Raw genomic sequence first — 22,903 nt, 5'->3', positions numbered from 1 at the left:
CTCTGTACTTAATGTATTGGGCTAAGAGTTGGTATCAGACCATCAGGAGCTGATAACAGTTTCTTGTTGTGGATCCAACCTGTCCTGGATTATGTTTTCATCAATGTGTTTTCAATGATTGATAATGAGACAGCTCAAGGTCTCAGTGCTTACAAGGAGGCAGCGCAATGTCTTCCTCCCCAATAATATACTTCAGTTTAACTGGGATTGCAATGCATTTATTGGTGATCACAGTTATGAAATATTATTTCATTATGTGTGTATCTGACGCCGCTTCAGATATCTGGTTACTGAACTGAGTTTTCTGCTGATTCTTTCACATCTCCTTCGCTGCTTCACTGTGGATGAATTCACTGACTGTCACTGGGCTTCACTGTAAAATGAAATATTTTGATGTTATGTTATATTAATTACTTGGATGAAGGGACCGAATGTATGGTTGATAAATTTGCTGATGACACAAATGTAGGTAGGGAAGTAAGTTGAAGTTGTGAAGAGGAAATAAGGAGTCTGCAAAGGAATATGGATAGGTTAAGTGAGTTGGGAAAAATTGGCAGATGGAGTATAATGTGGAAAAATGTGAACTTGTCCACTTTGGCAGGAGGAATAGAAGAGCGGTATATTATTTAAATGGAGAGAGATTGCAGAACTCTGAGGTGCAGAGGGATCTGGGTGTCCTCGTACATTAATCAAAAAAGTTAGTATGCAGGTAGAGCAATTGATTACGAAGGCAAATGGAATGTTGTCATTTATTGCAAGGGGAATGAAATATAAATGTAGAGGTGTTTTGCTACAGTTTTACAGGGCATTGGTGAAACCACAACTAGAATATTGTGTGCAGTTTTGTTCTCCTTATTTATGAAAGGACATAACTGCTTTGGAGGCGGTTCAGAGAAGGTTCACTCGACTGATTCCTGGGATGAGGGGTTTATCTTATGAGGAAAGGTTGGACAAGTTGGGCCTGTATAAAGTGGAGTTTAGAAGAATGAGAGGTGATCATATTGAAACACATAAGATCCTGAGGGGACTAGAAGGGGTCGATGCTGAGGGGATGTTTCCCCTTGTCGGCGACACTAGAACTCGGGGCGACAGTTTAAAAATAAGGGGTCTCCCATTTAAGACAGAGATGAGGAGAATTTTTTTCTCTCCGAGGGTCGTGAGTCTGTGGAACTCCCTTCCCCAGAGAGCCCTCGAGGCAGGGTCATAGAATACTTTCAAGGCTGAGTTAGATAGATTCCTGATTAACAAGGGAGTCAAAGTTTATAGTGGGTAGACGGGAAGGTTGGGCTGAGGTCACAATCAGATCAGCCATGAACTTAACAAATGGCAAAGCAGGCTCGAGGCGCCGAATAGCCTACTCCTGCTCTTAATTCGTATGTTCGTAGTTTGCTCTGTATGTGGTGGTATCAGGAGTCCTTCTATTTATCTGCAGATGATAAGTGTGATGTTGGCGTCTTGTTAATTGAACAGTCCCGCCATCTATCCCTTTACTTTATAATTGCAAGAAAAGGAATCCCGATTATTGAGAGATCTGTCTGGAAGTGGCATTCGATTCTGTTTATTCTATGATTTTTAGATGAAGTGAAAAGTGTACGTGAACATGTGGAGACTTGAATGATCTGTAGAAATATTAAACTATTCCACAGAGGGTTCATTATTTAACAAACTGACACTGAGAATCGGATCGGTGGAACACGGGGATGGTGATCAGAATGCAGGCACAGGATGATAGGATTTAATCGGATATGAAAATAGACTTGAGAAAGAGAGTGGAGTGAGTGATAGAGAGAGTGACTGAGAGAGAAAGTGCGAGGCTGTGGTGTGAATAATTCATCAGAATGAACTGCTGAAACTTCCAGTACAATTAAACAGAGAAAATGTGATTTGTAGGTATTATTACGATATGGTCAGATTGGGTGAGTTTTTATTGTGGGACTCGCTGCTCATGTTTCTATCCCTGTCAGGTCCACAGTCTGTTTTTGTGATTGTTCCTTGTTTTCCACATTAACACTAAACATAATCAAAATTCAAGAATATAGTCAGTAATTTCTTGATCGTGGTGAATTATTCGGATGCTGTATTTTTAAAGCTCGGCTGAGTTGAATAAACAACGAGGTTGATTTAATTAATAATTTTAAATTTAATTTTAATTGAATGCACAAAATAAATTTATTGAACACATTTTACACTCAACACAGGTTACTGACAACAATAACTACAGAAATGAACTGTTGAATATATTTGATGCATTGTGTTCGTGGGACCTATAGATTAGATTTCCTCTAACACTCTGCTGCAGTCTCTCCATGTGAATTCCAACCTCTCCTCCAACTGCACTGTATCCTCTGTCTCCTCATCCGTTGCTTTCCCAAACCATCTGCTCCTGACTCCCGACCAGCTCCCACATGCTCTTTTCCTTGTCTCCCTCCCAATCTCACTCACTGGCACGGACTCCAGCTGCCTTTCCCGTTTAGTGCCAGCCCCTGTCGGCTCTTTTAACCCAGAGCAACAAACCAGCTGCACCTCCCCTGTCCCATCACCTTGCCGACCCTTCGCTCTCTATCCCTCTCCGTCTGGAGCCCAAATCTGGCTTTAATCGGCTGGATACCAGGTGTCTAAAAGCCCATCTCCCTTCCCCACCGGCACTGCGCCCTCACTCGGTCCTTCCACTGGATCCGGTGCTCACTTTATTTTAAAAACATCTCTCTGCCCAAAAGCGCTGCCCAGGTCAATCAATCACTTTCCACCCTTCGATGCAGCAACAAAGCTGGAAATTTCACCCAGATTCTCTCAAACCGCTTCTGCTGCTGCTTTGACTCCTGGTCTCATCAATAATTTCTCTGTTTCCTTTTCTCTCCCTTACAGTTAACTTGGTGGCGATTGTGATCCTGTCCCGAGGAAAGTGCGGTCTCTCCAAATGTATCATTGTCTACCTGGTGGGAATGGCAGTGGCCGATCTCCTAGTAGTTATAGCGGATCCGATATTGAGACAGATTACTGTGATGCATCTCTCATGGTCATTCCTGGACATTACTCCCGTGTGTAGTTTTATTATATTCTTGGGTTTTGTAACCGCGAATGTTTCTGTCTGGTTCACAGTCGCTTTCACCTTTGATCGATTTGTGGCCATTTGTTGTGAGAAGCTGAAAACTAAATATTGCACCGAGAAAACGGCGGCTGTGGCTCTGGGAACAGTGAGTGTGCTGGGCTGTTTGGTGAATGTCCCCTGGTATTTTACTTTTGAAACTCAATTCATAATTGATAATGTTCCCTGGCTTTGTGTGAGTAAACCGAGCTTCCGTTCTTCCCCCGCATGGGCCGCATTTGAGATGTTTCACCTCATTTTAACCCCTTTTATCCCGTTCTGTTTGATTTTTCTGCTCAATGTTCTGACGGTCAGGCGCATTTTAATGTCCAGTCGAGTCCGCAGGGGACTCAGGGGCCGCAGCAATGGAGAGAATCAGAGTGATCCAGAGATGGAGAACCGAAAGAAATCCATCATTTTACTCTTCAGTATATCGGGCAGTTTTATACTGTTGTGGCTGACATGGGTTGTCTTTTACATTTATGTGCGAATTGCAGACATTCGGTATATTTATTCCTACACTGACCCTGTTTTTCTCACAGAACACACAGCAAAGATGCTGCAGCTTCTCAGTTCCTGCACAAACACGTGTATTTATGTCCTGACCCAGACTAAATTCAGAGAGGAGCTGAAGAACGCGGTGAAATACCCACTCAATTTAATTATTAAATTAGTGAAATCATAGAAAGAGCTGAAGGGTTTCAAGCACTAGAACTAAATCCCATTTCATACTCCATCCCCTACACTTCCCGGGGAATGGAAAGTACAGCACAAAGCCCTGAAATGATCTGAAATCTGATTCTGAAATTACATTTTATTGATAATCTGACCCATTGAGGCAGGATTTGCTTCACAGGCGACACATGAATTGTTGCTCGAAATGGCGGCTCCAAAGAGCTCATCTGGGCTTCAACGAGATGACCACCGGGGAAAGTTTGAAAAGCTGGTAATAAAAGTAGCTGCTGTGGGCCTGATCAGAATAGGTGCAGTCCCCATAAATGGAAAGGTAGAGAGCAAGAGGGAGAGAGAGCGAGAGCGAGAGAGAGAGAGAGAGACAGAGAGATGCAGCGGGGAGAGAAACTGAGAGAAGAGGAAAGAGTGAGAGTGATAAAGACAGATGGAGAGAGAAAGCAGGGACAAAAGAAATATAATGATTAAAAAAGCTCAGAAAATTTCAGACAGATTCACATCAAAGCGAGGGTGTGTGTGTGAGAATGAAAGAGAGAGAGAGAGAGAAGCAAAGAGGGAGAAAGACAGAGCTACTCGAAGAAGGAGAGATATACAGACAGTTTGTAAGAAAGGAGAGAAAAATAACGAGATAAAGAATGAGTGAAATAAATCATATATATAATGAGAGAGAGCAAGCAGACCTGGATGGAACGAGAGAGAGAGAGAGAGACTGAGAATGCAATACAAAGTGATGGAAGTAGAAGTGGAAATAACAAGATAGAAAAACACACAGAAAATAAATAGAGACAAACGACATAAACAGAGAGCAGGCACAATGAAAGACGGACAAACATATATAGTGACAGGAGGGTGGAGACAGTATTGCGAATAGAACACAGAAAGCATTATATAGCCAAACAAACGGTGTATTCAGCCTGGAGTGTGTGAGAGTGCTGACCAGCAGAACAGCAGCAGATGAAGCAGGTCAGACAGTTCATGTTTGTTCTGGGGTAACACTCTTGTGGATTTAATTTTGACATTTCTAAAGATGATGCCTGGAGGCTGCACAATAAAGACAGTCAGTCTTGTGTACCTGACCCTGATCATTACTTACTGCAGGAGTTTCCCAGCTGCTCTTTGTAGTAAACATTCATCTGATAAACGAGAGCCTGAGACTAATTCGGCTTCAGCATGTCTGAAGGGAACGGACTCTTAAAAGGAGCAAGGATCGTTAAAAGGATTGTTGATGACACATTGTAAAACATCACACAGCAGAGGATAGACTACCGAAGAACGATTCCAGGAGATCTGGAGGTGGTTTGAACATCTGCCGAATTAACTTGGTTACGTTGTGGACACTGAGACAAAACAACTGAAGTGTCAATCAATCGTGGGTTGTATTTGGAGGAACGAAATGTTGTCAAGCCATTGTCCCAGAGGTGTGATTCTGTGTTAAAAGTGTCTGTAACAGCTGGGCAAATGTTGAGTGGGGAGAGACACAGATCCACCACGACAGCTGCAACCTCACCTTTCACTTCCTGGCAGCACCACCTCACCTGGAATCTTCATGACTGCTCGCTACCTCCCAGCTTGATGCCTCGATGTAGATTTACTGATTGCCTGTGAAGCAGATGACCTGGATATAAGAGAAAGTCACACTACACTACAACGGTATCCCTCAAAATACTTGGAAACTTCCCCCAAGCTTGAGCCAACCATAACGATATAACTGTTGTCATGGGCTTCGTCTAAGATACACATTGGATTTCCAAACGGTCATGTATTTTAGGAATTCAGAATGTGTTGTTTTATTGGTGTTAAAGCAATTCTAAATCGGGCATAAACCCAAGATGTCGTTTAAATTCGAATCTCAATTTTTCTGGTGTATTACTAAGAACTGATTGTTTACTTTATGAAGCCGTGGTTTGTGCCTGAAGTTTCTTTCGTGAAAAAAGCGCATTACGTTAAATATGAAATTAAATCTTGTGGAGATAAAAAAGGCAGTGCCCCAAATTAAAGTGTAAAATCACTTTGCCCCTTTTTGCTCCTCCATCTGTACCATGTGTAACTTTCCCAGTGAGCTGCTGGATTCTGTAATAAATCACAATGTACTCTTACCCCTTCTGCTGTGTTACTAAACTGGACAGGGTCCCGCAGCACTCTCCTGATCTGTTACTGTTACAAATACTGTTATTGTTTCAGATTAAATAAAAATATGAATAATGGAGAAATGAACCAAATCCCAGATCAGAACTACATTCAGATTGAGACCAATTTTACTCTCATTTATTTAATAGAAGCTGGAATTGCAAACACTACACAAAATGGCTCATTTGACGTTTCCTCCGAATGTCTGGTCTCTCCTTCTCCGTAAACATTACGTCCAAATATACAAATGTTAATCCATTTTTTGCAGAAGTTCACGTTTTGATGTTTAATTCTCTCACTGCACCGCTGTCTTTATGTTAAACACCAGCTGATGCCAGTCTCACTCAGTTTGTATCTTTAACTATGGTGCAACAATGATTTAACAGGAACACCAAATGAAGCCTCTCCGTCTCTCTCACCAAAACAAGCTTCACCTTGCCCCTCAGTAAGATGGATGCCTTAATAGTGGCCATTTTGTTTCAGGATCAGGACGGCCATTTCGTTTCAGCTTCATGGCGGCCAATTTGTTTGACATTGCCCCCTTGCCCGCCGGTAAATGGGCTGCCTTGCCCCTCAGTAAGATGGCCGCCTTGCCCCTCAGTAAGATTGCTGCCTTACTGGCTGCCATTTTGTTTCAGGGTTATGGCGTTGAAATTGTTGTTCATAGTTTCATATGTTCATAGTAGGTACGGCACAAGAGGAGGCCATTCAGCCCACTCTGCCTATGCCAGCTCTTTGAAAGGGCTATCCAATTAGTCCCTTTATTAATCCACACTTGTCCAAGTGGCTATTAATTTTGTCCCTGATTATTTTTTTCTGAAAGCTTCCCCATCACCGAGGTTAAACTGACTTGCCTGTTGTTGACGGGTTTATCCTGACACCCTTATTGAACAAGGGTGTAACATTTGCAATTCACCAGTCGTCTGGCACCACCTCCGTATCTAAGGATGATTGGAAGATTATGACCATTAATTCAGCAATTTCCATCCTGACTTCCCTCACCAACCTAGGATGCATCCCATCTGGAACGGGTGACTTATCTGTTTTAAGCATAGCCAGCCTTTTTAGCACCACCTCTTTATCAATTTTTAGCCCATCCAGAAACTCAACTACCTTCCCTTTTACAGTGAATTTGCCAACAACTTTTTCCTGGTAAAGACAGATGCAAAGTAATCATTTCGTGCCTCAGCCACGCCGTGTGCCGCCATGTGTAGATCTCCTTTTTGGCCCCGAATCAGCCAAATCCCTCTTCTTACTACCCGTTTACTATTATATGCCTGTGGAAGACTTTGGGATTCTGTTTTGTGTTAGTCTATTTCATATTCTCTCTTTGCCCCTCTTATTTCCTTTTTCACTTCTCCTCTCAGCTTTCTATATTCAGCCTGGTTCTCACTTGTATTATCAACCTGACATCTGTCATATGCCCCCTTTCTCTGCTTCATCTTACTCTCTATATCTTTCGTCATCCATGGATATCTGGCTTTGTTTGCCCAAGATCTCCGAGGGAATGACCCTAGACTGTAACCAAACCATCCCCTCTTTAAAGGCTGCCGCTTGTTTGATTACAGTTTTGCCAATCTTTGTTTCCAATTTACCTGGTCCAGATCCGATCTCAACCCACTGAAATTGGCACTCCTGCAATGAAGTATTTTCACTCCAGATTGCTCCTTGTCCTTGCCGATGTCTACTCTAAACCTCATGATACTATGATCACTGTTCCCTAAATGTTGCCCCACTGAAACTTGCTTCAATTGGCCCACCTTATTCCCCAGAACAGCAGAACGGGAAACCAGAGTAATCAGGAATGATGCTAAGAGGAGGCCGAGCCGACGGAAAAATCACTGCGTGTTCAGTTCCTACGCTGGCCGAGCAGATATAGGAAGTACCGTCGAGCTGGAACATCCCCTGCCCCCACCTGTCCCAGATGGAGAAGTTCCTGAGGAGGAACCCCTTTGACGACAAAGCCCTCAGACAATAAGAAACGTTCTGGGGGTCCTTCAGGGAAAGGAGATGCTGGACCGAATTGGGCAGTTCCGCGAACATACAGTCGATGTCATTTGGCAGAACGTCTCAACGCCGGAACTGACCAACCGGCGCCAGGATGTGACCTGGATGTTGGTGAGTAAGGCCATTCCAGTGCAGTCCTTCCAACACACACGGAATCTCAGCGCCACCGCGAGCTGCCCTCGAGGCTGCAGCATGGCGAGACTGTCATCCGCCTCCTGATGGACTGTCCCTTCACGCGGAAGGTGTGGAGAGAGTTGGTTTCTGTCCTGGTGCATCCCCAACAGTTTGATAACAGTTTGGCTCTGTGGGGAAAGGGAACCGTGTCAGGCCATCCCACGTGGTATTGGTCATCGTGTATTATGAGATATGAACTTTGTTTGAATTGTAATATTAGGATCATATTGTGTATGATCTGTATTTTTATGAATTGCATTGTTTTGAAATTGTGACATTTAATTTGAACTCTGTGGATTCTTAAATGTCATGAAATGAGGTATATTTTGGATATTAAAAATGTGCAAAAACCTTCAAAGCAATTAGAAATCAAACCTACAATCTTCTGGCCTTGAGTCAGACACGTTACCCATTGATCCACTGGCCCAGGGTGTGCAGAGTAAATAACAGCTCACACTCCCACAGCGCTGCGGTATGAGCAGGTACCGAGTCAGTCTCGGTCATGCACACGTGACTCCACGAGTCCGGGTGTGTTTAAAGGCGCACGGTGAACAATCACCAAGGAGAGGGACCTTTGCTGCTTTCCTTCGATAGTTCTATTGGTGGAGTGGAGGATAATTCATTCACCATAACACAATGAAAAGTCATCCTTAGATCACTGTTTCAATTCCGGCTTGAAGGAACATGTCTGCTTTTGCATTAAGCAGCATTTAACTCAAGGCCGCACTTTTAACTTTCCAGGCAGCCGACAGCTCAACATGTTGACACATCTTTTCTCAAACCTGAAAGCTTTCTGTGTCTGCCCAAACACGGCTGTTTCGCTCGAGCATTTGTCTCTGCTCACCAGCAGGGGGCAGCTGTGAGAAGCAACTTTAAAAAATTTCATAGTATATTTTATTTCATAAAATTTAAGGATTCAAACAGTTCAGTGTAAAAGTCGCAATTTCTGTTCAAAACAATACACAATAGATTCACACACTATGATCCCAGTATTTTAATAGAAAGCACAGTACATATCTTATGTTACATTCTGTACAATAAAAGGTGCGGTGGACTCAGTACATATCTTATATTACATTCTGTACAATAAAAGGGGCGGTGGACTCAGTACATATCTTATATTACATTCTGTACAATACAAGGTGGGGTGGACTCAGTACATATCTTATATTACATTCTGTACAATACAAGGTGGGGTGGACTCTGTACATATCTTATATTACATTGTATTAAATACAAGGTGGGATGGACTCAGTACATGTCTAATATTACATTATGTACAATACAAGGTGGGATGGACTCAGTACATGTCTTATATTACATTCTGTACAATACAAGATGGGGTGGCCTTGAAGATCACCAAGTCCGGCATAAAAGGACTTGCTGATCCTCAGTATATCGGTCTGTGAAGAAGTCACCGAGCCCTCTCCCTCCTTCAGGCTGCTGATCACAGAAGTCTCATTGAGCAGCTTCTGGAAGTGCAAGTGCGAGCACTTCTGGTCCTGCTCCACAGACTCTGGACCGGAAGATGATGCATGAGACCCCTTTACCTGAACGGGTCATACAGTGAGATCACAGGGTGAGGCCCCTTTAACTGGACGGGTCATACAGTGAGATCACAGGGTGATGCGCCTTTAACTGGACGGGTCACACCCTGAGATCACAGGGTGAGGCTCCTTTTACTGGACGGGTCACACCCTGAGATCACAGGGTGAGGCACCTTTTACTGGACGGGTCACACCCTGAGATCACAGGGTGAGGCACCTTTTACTGGACGGGTCACACCCTGAGGTCACAGGGTGAGGCACCTTTAACTGGACGGGTCACACCGTGAGATCACAGGGTGAGGCCCCTTTAACTGGACGGGTCACACCGTGAGATCACAGGGTGAGGCCCCTTTTTCTGGACGGGTCACACCGTAAGATCACAGGGTGAGGCCCCTTTTTCTGGACGGGTCACACCGTGAGATCACAGGGTGAGGCCCCTTCTACTGGACAGATCATATCATGCGATACGGTCCGTATTGTATTGTATTGCTTCGAAATTGTGAAATCTAATTTTAACTCTGTGTATTCTTAAATTTCATGTCGTGATGTATGTTTTGTAATTAAAAAAAATTCGATGAAACCTTCGAGTCATACGGGAAGCGAACTCTACAATCGGCTTATTTATAAACAGACATGTTATCCATTTTTGCACTGGCCGAGGTGACAGACAGCAAGTAGCAGCTCACACTCCCACAGCGCTGCGCTATGAGCAGGTACCGAGTCAGTCTCGGTCATGCCCACACCAGTCCGGGAGTGTCAAAAGGTGCACGGTGAACAATTACCAAAGAGTAGCAGCTTTGCTGCTTCCCTTCGATCGCTCAGCTGGTAGACTGTAATACAGTAACAGATCAAAGTCATCCTTCGGTTACTGGTTCGAAGGAACAAACGTGCTTTTGGAGTAATTAACTCAAGGCCGTTCTCTTAACTTTACAGGCGGCCGACAGCTTAACATGTTGGTGCTGAGGCACAGGAGACCTCTTTTCCTTTGTCAAACCTAAAAGCTTTCTGTGTCTGCCCGAACACGGCTGTTTTGATCGAGCATTTGCCTCTGCTCACCAGCAGGGAGTGCCTTTGAGTAACAACACTTCAAACCGCTTGCAGGCAAAAAATTCTTCCATCAGTCAGTCAGTCAGACAGACAGGGCTCTCGCTGCTCCCTCAAGCTCGGGGCCGCTGTGCCTTTCCTGTGACCTCGTCTGCCTTCCGCAGGCTCGGGTTCTTCGCAGCATCATTCACGATTACTGTGGCTTCCCGTTCTGCTGTTGCTCACTTGCTGATGCTCGATACCACCGATTGAAGCAAAGTATTGATTGTATTCATGGAGGCGGCCAAACCAAGGCAAGATTTATCTGCTGGTCGTGGAGCCGCGTGAGAAGCAGCTACTGTGAAGGGCAATTTACAAGAAACAACCTCAAATATGGAATAAACATGCAGTAGAAACATGGATACAGAATTGGCTAAGAGAAAGGAAACTTAGAGTAGTGGTGAACGGTTGTTTTTTCGGACTGGAGGGAGGTGTTCAGTGGTGTTCACCAGGGGTCAGTGCGAGGACCATTGCTTGTCTTGATATATATTAATGGCTTGTACAGTGTACAATTTCCAAATTTGCAGATGACACAAAACCTGGAAGGGTAGTAAACAGTGAGGAGGATAGTGATATACTTCAAGAGGATATCGACACGCTGGTGGATTGGGCGGACATGTGGCAGATGAAAATTAACGCAGAAAAATGCAAAGTGATGCATTTCGGTCGGAATAACGAGGAGAGGCAATATTAACTAGAGGGCACAACTCTAAAAGGGGTACAGGAGCAGGGAGATTTTGGGGGTATATGTGCACAAATTGTTGAATGAGGCAGGGCAGGTTGAGAAAGCGATTAAAAAGCATATGGGATCCTGGGCTTGAAAATAGACAACAAAAGAATGAAAGTCACAATGAACCTTTATAAAACACTGGTTCGGCCATAACTGGAGTATTGTATCGACTTCTGGGCACCGCATTTTAGGAAAGATGTGACGGCCTTAGAGAGGGTGCAGAAGAGATTTACTACAATGATTCCAGGGATGAGGGACTTTCGTTACGTGGATAGACTGGAGAAGCTGGGTATGTTCGCCTTGGAACAGAGAGGGTTGCGAGGAGATCTGATAGAGATTTTCAAAACCATGAAGGGTCCAGACACAGCATATAGAGAGAAACAGTTCCCATTGGCGGAATGTTCAAGGGGCAGAAGGCATAGATTTCAGGTGATTGGCAAAAGAACCAAAGGTGACATGAGGAAAAACGTTTGTACACAGGGAGTGGTTAGGATCTGGAATGCACTGCCCGAGGGGGTGATTCAATCATGGAAAGGCAAAAATTGGAAGGGCTACGTGGATGGGTTGGGGGAGTTGAACGAGCTGGATTGCTCTTGCATGGACCCGGAGCGGACTCGATGGGTCGAATGGCCTCCTTTCGTGCTGTAATCATTCCATGATTCTGGTCGAGTGCTCTCTGAGCACGTGAGAGTTAGCAGGATCGATTCTTGCATTCTCCACTCACCTTTTGACTTGGGTCAATTGTCCGGAAACAAAAGTGGCGTCAGTTTTCAGCGAGCCCATGGTCCATGTACTTCTTAAGCTTCACTGCGTGCTACGGTACAGAGAGGTCAAGGGGCAGCAAATCTATTGGTGTGCTGCAGGAAGCAAAAATTCTTGATTTTGGTTTTATGGAAAGATGAGGTCAGAGAGGGAAAGAAAAGTTTTGTGATGCCTTCTCTGAGGATCGAACTCAGGACCTTCAGATTATGAGACTGACGCGCTGTCTACTGCGCTAAGAAGGCACTTGATAACGCACTCGCCAGGCAGCATTACCAAATAGGACAGTTTGCAAGTTTTAAAGTCATAAACTGATCGACAGTTTGCAAAAACCATCCATCCAGGTCGAAATTGAACCAACAAACATCTGAATCCTGATCAGACACGTTATCCATTGCTCCACTGGCCGGGCAAGTAGCAGCTCACACTCCCACAGCGCTACGGTATGAGCAGGTACCGAGTCAGTCTCGGTCATGCACACTTGACTCCACAAGTCCGGGAGTGTCAAAAGGCGCACAGTGAACAATCACCAAAGAGAGGGACCTTTGCTGCTTCCCTTCGATCGCTCAGCTGGTCGTGCGGAAAACATGTCGAGATAAAAACTTGAAAGCAAAATCGCTATAAAATCATTGGTTTGACTCCGGCTCAAAATAATAAACGTGCTTTTGGAGTCAGCGGTATTGAGCTCAAGGCCGCTTTCTTAACTTTACAGACTGCTTCCTGCTTAAAATGTTGGCGCTTTTCCTTTCTCAAACCTTAATGCTTTCGGTGTCTGTCCGAACACAGCTGTTTTGCTCGAGCATTTGCCTCTGCTCACCAGCAGGGAGCGCCTTTGAGCAACAACACGTCAAACCGCACGAACTTTCAGATAAAAAAATACTTCTCTCAGTCAGTCGGACAGGTCTCTCGCTGCTCAGAGGATTACCTTTGAGCATCAATTCTTTTCATTTTCAAAATATACTTCATTTCATAAAATTTAAGGATACATACAGTTCAGTGTAAAAGTCGCAATTTCAATTCAAAACAATACAAAACAGATCGCACACACAATGATCCCATTATTTCAATACAAAACACACTACATATCTTATAACACATTCTGTATAATAAAGGGTGGGATGACTTCATACAGTAGCCTTTCCCCTTGGAGTGTGCCAGTAGGCAACACTCAGTCGTGGACAGCTCCCTCAGGTTGAAAATCAGCAGGTTTCGGGAGGACCAAAAGGCCTCCTTCACCGAGTTGATGGTCTTCCAGCAGCAGTTGATATCTGTCTCGGTGTGTGTCCTGGGGAACAATCCGTAGAGCACAGCGTCCTGTGTTACCGAGGTGTTGGGGATGAACTGGGACAGATACCAACGTATCTCTCTCCACACATTCTGCGTGAAGGTCCAGTCCACCAGGAGACGGACGATGGTCTCATCCCCGTTGCAGCCTTGAAGGCAGCTCGAGGTGGTGCTGAGATTCCGTGCGTGTTGGAATGACTGCACTGGGAGGGCCCTTTTCACCACCATCCAGGCTACATCCCGGTGCCTGTTGGTCAGTTCCGGCGACGAGACGTTCTGCCAAATGGCTTCAACCATCTGGGCGGGAAACTGCCCGATCGGATCCACCCTCTCCTTTTCCTGCAGGACCCCCAGAACGACCACTGTCGGACGGCCTTATGGTCGAAGTGGTTCCTCCTCAGGAACTGCTCCACCTGAGACAGTGGTGGGGAACGGCCAGCATGACCAGACCCAGTTTTCTCAGTGTATTTGACAGGTCGAAACTCAGCACGTATTGGGACTTGGTGTTTGCGTACCGGGGCTCTACACACATCCGGAAGCAACCACACACAAGTGGCCATCAGGATCAGGGCACCATTTTTTGACGCTCCTCCCCACCGCCCCCCCCCCCCCACTTTGTCTCGGGGCTTGTACATGGTGTCCCTGTGGACACATTCTACCTTGGACCTCCAGACAAAGTGGAAGATATCTCGGGTGACTGTGGTGATGGAGCTGTGGGGAATGGGCCAGACCTGGGCCACGTGGAGCAAAACTGCGAGTACTCACACTTCATCACCAGGTTCCAACCAGTAATGGATAGAGAGCGTCCCCCCAACATACCAAGCTTCTGTTTATCCATGGCGACCCGCTCCTCCCATTTCTTGGTGAAGGCCTGGGGCCCCCGAACCAGATCGCCAACACCATCAGGACCTGACGATGAAGGGGATAAAGGATTGGGTCTCCCACCTGCCCTAGAACATGGCCTCACCCTTACTGCGGTTCACTCTCGACCCCGAAGCTTGCTCAAAACGATTGCAGATGTCCATCAGTCTTTGAACCGAGTGCTGATCGGAGCAAAAGACGGTGACGTCATCCATGTAGAGGGAAGCCTTAACCTGACAGCCTCCACTGCCTGGGATCGTCATCCCCCTGATACCTGTATCCTTTCTGATGGACGCAGGAAATGGCTTGACACAACACATGAACAAGACCGTGGAGAGAGGACAGCCCTGCCTGACTCCAGATCTGATCGGGAATCTCTTCGACTCCCGCCCATTGATTAGGACAGTGCAATGGATGTCCGTGTAGAGCAGTGGGATCCAATCGCGGATTCCCTCCCCAAACCCCATTTTGGATAGCACATCAATCATGTATGCATGGGATATTCTGTCGAAGGCCTTATCCTGGTCCAGGCTGGTGAGGCAGGTGTTCACCCCTCTGTTCTGCACGTAGGCGATCGTATCCCTGAGCAGCACAAGGATATCAGAGAACTTCCTGCCGGGTACAGTACAGATCTGATCAGGGGGAATCACCCGCTCCAGAACAGACTCGAGCCTGTTGGCGATGGCCTTCGACAGAATCTTGTAGTTGGCATTTAGCAAGGAAATGGGTCACCAATTTTTGATTTCTTCCCTCTCCCCTTTCTCCTTGTAGATGAGGGTGATGATGCCTTTCCTCATGGACTCTGACATGCTGCCAGCCAGAAGCATACCGCCGTACACTTCCAGTAGGTCTGGGCCTATCCAGTCCCACAGAGCCGAGTACAACTCATCCGGTAAACCATCGCTCCCCGAAGTTCTACTCTTCTCGAAGGACTGGACGGCCTTTGTCAGCGCGTCCAAGGTCTGTGGTCGATCCAGGCTCTCTCAGTCGCTGTCCTCTAAGACCTCCGTGACAGAGGACAGGAAGGATTTAGAGGCCGTGCTGTCTCTGGGCTTTGCATCATACAGCCCGGCATAAAAGGACTTGCTGATCCTCAGTATGTCGGTCTGTGAAGGCGTCACCGAGCCCTCTTCCTCCTTCAGGCTGCTGATCATCAGAGGTCTCGCTGTGCAGCTTCTGGAAGAAGAAGCGCGAGCTCTTCTCGCCCTGCCCCACGGAGTGGACTCTGGACCGAAAGGTGATCTTCGAGGCCTCGGGAATGAAGAGTGAGACTTTCTGGCTCTTTACCTCCCTGAGTTCCTCCCCGACATCGATCCCCATCGACTGCAGCTGGAGCAGATCCTGCATGCTTTTCTGGAGCTGGGACAATTTCCTTTGCCTCTCTCTCTCTCGTCCCTTTAACTGGGCGGGTCAAACCGTGAGATCACAGGGTGAGGTCCCTTTAACTGGACAGGTCAAACCGTGAGATCACAGGGTGCGGCCCCTATAACTGGACAGGGCAAACCGGGTGATCACAGGATGAGTTCCCTTTAACTCGAGGTGTCACACCATGAGATCTCAGGGTGAAGCCTCTTTAACTGGACGGGTGACACCGTGAGATCACAGGATGAGGCTCTTTTCACTGGACGGGTAAAACTTTGAGATCTCAGGGTAAGGCCACGTTAAGTGGGCGCGTCACAACGTGAGATCACAGGGTGAGGCCCCTTTAACGACGGGTCACACCGTGAGATTTCCGGGTGCGACTTCTTTAACTGGATGGGTCACACTGATGAACTCGATTCTTTTCCCTCAGTCTGGTTCAGCAAATTCTGAGTCGAATACACCGTTGCGGTTCAACAATAACTTTATTAGAGTCGAACTTGGAACTTGGTCTGCAGCATTGATCTGGAGTCCCGATAGAGTCCCACCTATGCTGGCAGAACAAGACAAAGAACATACAGATAATACACACGTTTATACAATTCAATAGGGGTTGGAACATTGTTAGCATGAGGGTCAATACCAATCATAAACCTGGCAAAGGTTGGCCATGAGGGGTTACCTCACTACAGGCCAATCATGGACAATACAGTTAGCTGATCACGCCGCAGTGACAGACATAGATGAATGTCTCTTCAACTCCTAGCTTGGAATGTTTTCCCCCAATCATCCCACATCCTTATCAGCTAACCTGGAATGGTCTCTGGCTTCACTAAGCTCATTATTTCTATTGATCACCCAGCTGCACAGAGACACCTACACCAAACTCCCTACTCCCTAATGGCAACATGTCAATGATGAGCATAAGCAGACCCCAACATCTAACGAGTTACTCATCTCACTATTAGCCTTGAAGGGGCCCATTTTTCTAACCTAGGCAGCTTCTAATTAACCCTTGCTTGTCCTATTACTACTTTTCTACTTTGCCACTTAGACATTCTCATTCTATACTTTACCACTCATACATTCTCATTCTTTGCCACTTAGACATTCTCATTCGTTAGACATTCTCATTCCCCCCTTTTATCATTTTATGATAACTAATCGTTGTCCACTCAGCAATTCTGTCTTGCCGAGCCTATTGGATTCTTCATCAACATCATACCTTACTACATGCTCGGTTTCCTTCTTGTCACATACTTTGACTTGTCTGATAACTAGCATCTTTGGGATCCTGCGATTTGTCTACCGTACCGTGGATTTTGATGGGAACAACAATTATGGCGAAAATAAGTATTGCTGCAATCAGAATAACTAATCCATGCATTAGATACGATTCCAATGAGCCACTGAAAAGCCAGTCTAATGAATCTTCCCCCAAGGAACCTTCAAATCTTAGATAGTCAAAAATATCCATAGGGGCTAACCCATTATGCTTTCTCTCTTGGTTAAATCTCAAGTACCGATCGTGCCTCTGTGTATCTCTCTCTTGTTGACACAATTCAGGGGACCTTTGTCCTTCACGTTTACAGACATAATCATATTTGCACTCAGTCCAATGACAGGGTAAGGCACCATCTGATCGACCTCCCATCTCTAGTGTACGGTGGGGCTGCCTCAGGAGCCCGGTACAGTTGCCTATACGGGTGACGTTCCATCTTCCGAATCCCTCTGGATCATCGTTGTTGCACCGAAGTACGTCTGCTTGACATAGGTGGTGTATGAGCTTAGACTGGTCCCGCCGACATGTTCTCTGTTTGGTCACTCCCAGGGTCAGCAAGAGTCCAAGGCAGAAGATCCAAGGCAAGACTTCCATGGCTGGTCACGATACCTGTATAGGGAAGATTTCTTAAGAGAAAAGAGAAGTTAGCATCTTAAATTTGACTGATAGTTTTGCAGTGGTGGAGGTGAACCCAAGCACTCTTCCCCTCTACCTTCACAGCGGTATGGGTGGTGAGTAAGACCTGGTAGGGCCCCTCCCAACGAGGTTCCAGTCCTTTCCTTGTCCAATTCCTGATTAACACGTACGTTCCAGGTTCGATTTCAGACGGACTGGCTACAGGAGGAAGTTCGACGTAGGCAGCTCGTACCCGAGAATGGAGGCTTCTCAATGCCTTAGTTAATGATAAAATATAGTTAGTCATTTTTGTTGTCATGTGGTGAAAGTGGACGGTTTTCGGAACATTTTGATTCCACGGGGTCTTGAGGGGTTTCCCATATATAATTTCAGCAGGACTTAACCGTGCTATCCCAGCTGGGGTAGTACGTATCTGAAATAAGGCTACAGGAAGAAGTTTGAGCCAAGTCGTACCAGTTTCTGCCTGCAGTTTAGCCAGTTTATTTTTCAAAGTCTGATTAGCTCGTTCAACCAACCCAGCGGCTTGTGGTCTGTAAGCACAATGTAGCTGCTGTTTAATGCCCATCTGGATGCAGAATTCCTTGTTCACCTGACCCTCAAAATGAGGGCCGTTATCGGAACTCAATTGATTTGGAATTCCGTACCGAGGGATGATCTCTTTCATCAGAACTTTTACAACAGTGGAGGCTTTGTTATCCGTTTTCGGATAGGCCTCTATCCATTTACTAAATACATCAACAATGACTAAAACATATTTATAACCCTGACATCTTTCCAACTCAATGTAGTCCATTTGGAGGGTCTCAAAGCGACCTTCCGGCAAAGGGGTCTTTCCCCATTCGCAAGGCGCTCCCTTTCCAGGGTTGTGTTGTTGACAAATGAGGCAACGACTGCTGATGCTCTGGGCTAGGGCTTGCAACCTAGGATGCCACCATGTAGCCAGCAGTGTATCACTCGTAGCCTTGGCACAACAATGAGTTGCAAAGTGTACACATTCAATAACCCATAATGCTAATTCATCTGGCATACAAGTCTGCCCCGCAGGGGTAACCCACAATTTAGACACACAGTCATAAGTACAACCAAGTTGTTTCCACAATTGCTTATCACAGTCACGAGCGTCCTCCTGTAAGTTAATGACGCCTTGGATGGTTGGCATTGGCTTTTCAGAGGGAGACTTGCTTTTGTTTGAGCTTTTAGTCTAACTCATCATTCTAGGGACAACCACCCTCTGTGTCTGGGACGCTTCCTTAGCTTCCTGTTCAGCATATCTATTCCCTATATCTACTGGGGTCTGTCCTGTCGTGTGGGCGGAGCATTTTATAACTGAGATCTCTCTTGGTAGCATAAGGGCTTGTAACAAATCTGAGACTAACTTCTGATGGGAAATCTGCGTACCCACAGAAGTCAGAAACCCTCTGTTTTTCCATAACTGTCCAAAATCGTGAACTACCCCGAAAGCGTATCTGGAATCTGTATACACATTAACCCTTTGGTCTTTTCCGAGGACACAAGCTCTTATCAGTGCAAACAGTTCCGCTTGTTGGGCAGAATATGGAAATTCAAAAGCAGCAGATTCGACAGTTTTACCGTCCTGGTCCACTATTGCATATCCTGAAAGTTTCTCCCCAAAGGAACAAATAGATGCACTCCCATCTACATACATAGTTATGTCCGGATCTTTTATTGGGATATCAGACTGATCGTCTCTGACAGAAGTGTCTTCCTTAATTAAAGATAAACAATCGTGTCCTGGGTCAGTATGTTCAAGGGGTGGCTCTGTGAGAAAACATGCTGGGTTGATGGTAGTACAATGTTTAAATCGCAGCTTGGGATTATTCAGCAGATATATCTCATACTTATTCTGTCGAGCCATGGTAAGATGTTGAGTCTGCAGCTGGCCTAATAATACAGTTACCGAGTGTGAACTGTATACAGTGATGTCCTGTTGTAAAGTCAGATTAGCAGCCGACTGCAGGCTTTTGTAAATGGCCGTTAAAATCTGAGTACAAACTGGATGTCCCAGTGCCACCGGGTCTAGTTTCGAAGAGTAGTACGCTACCGGTCTATGCTTGTTTCCATGTTTTTGAGTTAAAACAGCAGTCGAGCAATCAGTGAGGATAGTACAGTACAACTGAAATGGTCTGTCATACAGCGGTCTCCCCAATGCGGGTGCTTGTGACAAAGCTTCCTTTAATCTCTTAAATGCCCCTAAGGCGTCAGAATCTAGTTGAAATTTGCCCTCTAAGCTGGTATACGGAGTTAATAATTTAGTGTCCAAAGCAATGTTAGGGATCCACTGTCTGCAATAGTTTACCATTCCCATCCACTGCCGAACCTCCTTTGCAGTGTGAGGTACAGGGAATTGACAGATTGGTTCAATACTGCTTCTTTCTTAGCTCTGCTCAGTTGCTGAGAGCATGATACCAAGAAACTTAACCCTCTGTTGGCCCACCAGTACTTTCGACTGGGATACTATGTATCCTAGTGAGGATAAGTGATTTAGCAGTTGGGCAGTGTCTTCCCGGTTACTCTGCTCATCATGGCTGGCTATCAACAGATCATCGACATACTGGACTAGCGCAGACCCTTGTTTCAAAGTCAATGTCTGTAATTGTTCCTGTAAGCATCTAGAAAATAACGTTGGGGAGTTAACGAAGCCTTGTGGCAGTCGGGTCCAAGTATATTGCTGTCCCTTGTAAGTGAAGGCAAAAAGATACTGGCTAGATGGGTCTAGCGGTAAGGCGAAAAAGGCGTGTTGAAGATCGACTACTGCAAAGACTTTGGCTGTTGCAGGAACTTGAGCCAGAATGTGAGTTGGATTGGGCACTAGTGCGTGCAGCGGCTGTACAATGGCATTGATTGATCGCAAATCATGCACTAATCTGTACTGGTCTGGCTTGCCTGGCTTTGGAACTGCCAGTATCGGCGTGTTACACGGGGACTGACATTTAATCAAAATACCTTGCTTTAATAATCCAGCGATCAGTTTGTCAATGCTTGGTATTGCCTGTTGCTTTAGTGGGTATAGTCGAATAGAGGGTAATACCACATTGTCCTGCAGAGCGATATGAATAGGAGTCATTTTAACACATCCGACCTGTGTGGGATCCTCTGCCCACACTTGTGGATTGACGTATTCTGGTTTTTCATTGCCCACATGGTGGCACAATTGTGCCCTGTTAACCCTTGGTGTCAGGTAAAACAGAATCGTCCGGCCGCATGACAGGGTCTGTTTCTGTCGGATATCTGGATCAGCTTGTTCGACTGCACGTTTTACCATGGGTCCTAAATCTTTCGCATGATACGGGTAATTCACTTCCCGGGTGATATGTGGGACTCCCTTTATTTCAAAGTATCCTGGATCCCATCCCATTGTCTTCGCAGCACCCCGAGTGATGTAACCTGTAATAGGTGCTTCCTTCCACAACTCGGAGGGGATCTCAACATACTCTGCTCTCCCTTCTGGTCCTGTAACCATAGCTCGACGGATAACTTCCCATTCCGTTCCTGCATAGCTTTGGTAAAAGTCCTTCAATTCCTTATTTCTCCCACTCCTATCGTAAGCCAGGTTTACATGAAGGGAACCCTCATCTTTGAAGTCTAGAGACCACCATTGTGGGGTGATGGAAACATAACACTGCATTTTAGGGGCCCATGGTTTCACAGTCAGTCCTTCGTCCCCGCACTCAATGCTCAGGCGGAATGCACATAGCAAGTCTCTTGCCATGAGGTTACAGTCTAGTCCACTTATAATTACAAATTGGTGTTTTATTGACTCATTTCCAAATTGTACTTCCACTGGTTCAGATATCGGGTATTGGCTCACTTGTCCCTGAAAACCAGACAGACTTTGTCTTTCCCCGGACTCAGGGAGATTGAGCTCCGATCGGACAGATGACATAGTTGCTCCGGTGTCTACTAAGAATGTATGTGGGTTTCCTTCGATCATTAATGACAGAACGGGCTCCTGCTCTGACTGGATCCCGTTTACCACAAGGTTAGCTAGTCAATACTGGGGGAACGGATTGTTTTGGGAAAAGTCCGGAAATCTTCCTCGTCCTTGATTCCCTTGCCAACCTCCTCTTCGCTGCCCTTGCATATGGCCCCCTTTTCCCTGTCTACGGGAGGGACATTGCTTGCTCCAGTGGCCTGGCTGACCACAATTAAAACAGGCATCTGACCCTGTTTTTCTCCCCCCTCCTCCTCTTACTTCAAAATCACGTCTCGGGGGAACGTAGGGTGGGCCGTAATTAGGAGCGGTTGGTCCGTTAGGGTGTGTAATGTACCCATTCCCTTCTCCATCAACCCATCCTGGGACACAATACTGAGGCTCCATCTGATATCCTGTTCTGTCTGGGGTGTGTTTCGGCTCTTCCTTTTTTACCACATACTCAGTTTTGACTCTAACCTGGGCTTGACCTTCCTGGTGCTTATTATCCATCTAGTAGTATTTCACTGCCCTATCCATCTGATTGGGAGTATTCTCTGACCAGTTCATATTATTAGTCTTAATTGCTTGAGCAACCTGAGTCGGCAGGCAGTTCAGTAGTGTAGCGCAGTACAGTGGTGAGTTTCTTCCCTCACGGTATGCTACAGCTCCTGACTGATTCTGGTATATTTCAGAGAATCTTTCCAAATATTCGTCTGCTCCCTCGCCCTTTTTAGGCCTGGTGTCTAAGATCTTATTTAGGTCAATTGGTTTTTGTAGGGTGGTGGTCAAGGCGTTGAGTATAGACTGTTCGCGATCACCATTCTGTGCCTGAGCGTTTGCCAATTCAGTATAATTCGCATATTGTATGTGACCCAAAAACCGAATGCGTTCAGCAGGGGTTAAAATTTGCTGCACTAATGCCCACAAGTCTCTTGGTTCTGCATTATAAACGGAAATGGTAGTCCGAAGAAAGTCTACAAACCGGGTAGGTGATTTCTTTCTATCCGGCATCCCGGCGAGAATGGCCATCATCTCGTGGGGTCTCCAGGGACAGTACACATTTATCAATTGGGGGTTGCCGGGTGCTCCGACTTTAGCCAGGTCATAGGCGGGATTAGGCACCTGTTTCATCGGTAACTGACGAGGGGTCGATTCATACCTAACTAGTGTCTCAGTACGAGGTTCTGAGTCGAGTGATGTCAAGTCGTCTCCTGCTGCTCCACTGTCTATGTCTCTAAGTTCCTGACTGTCCAGTCTCTGATCTCTCTGCTTTCTAAAACTAAGTGGGCTGGCTGAGAATTTAAATGTTGGAGCCAATAATTCCGTAGTTTTACTTCTGGTACGG

General features: G+C 45.8%; 1 non-coding gene across 1 annotated transcript; it reads right to left on the bottom strand.

Moving 5' to 3' along the window:
* Nucleotides 1–12,374: 12,374 nt before the first annotated feature.
* Nucleotides 12,375–12,447, bottom strand: trnam-cau (transfer RNA methionine (anticodon CAU)). The gene has a single exon. It is a non-coding gene; the product is annotated as a tRNA-Met (tRNA).
* Between the last annotated feature and the right edge of the window lie 10,456 nt (nucleotides 12,448–22,903).

This window comes from Heptranchias perlo, unplaced genomic scaffold (genome assembly GCF_035084215.1).
Source record: "Heptranchias perlo isolate sHepPer1 unplaced genomic scaffold, sHepPer1.hap1 HAP1_SCAFFOLD_47, whole genome shotgun sequence".
In the NCBI taxonomy this organism is placed as follows: Eukaryota; Metazoa; Chordata; class Chondrichthyes; order Hexanchiformes; family Hexanchidae; genus Heptranchias; species Heptranchias perlo.
Note: the sequence above shows the minus strand (reverse complement) of the source record. Positions and strands in the feature narration are given on the sequence as shown.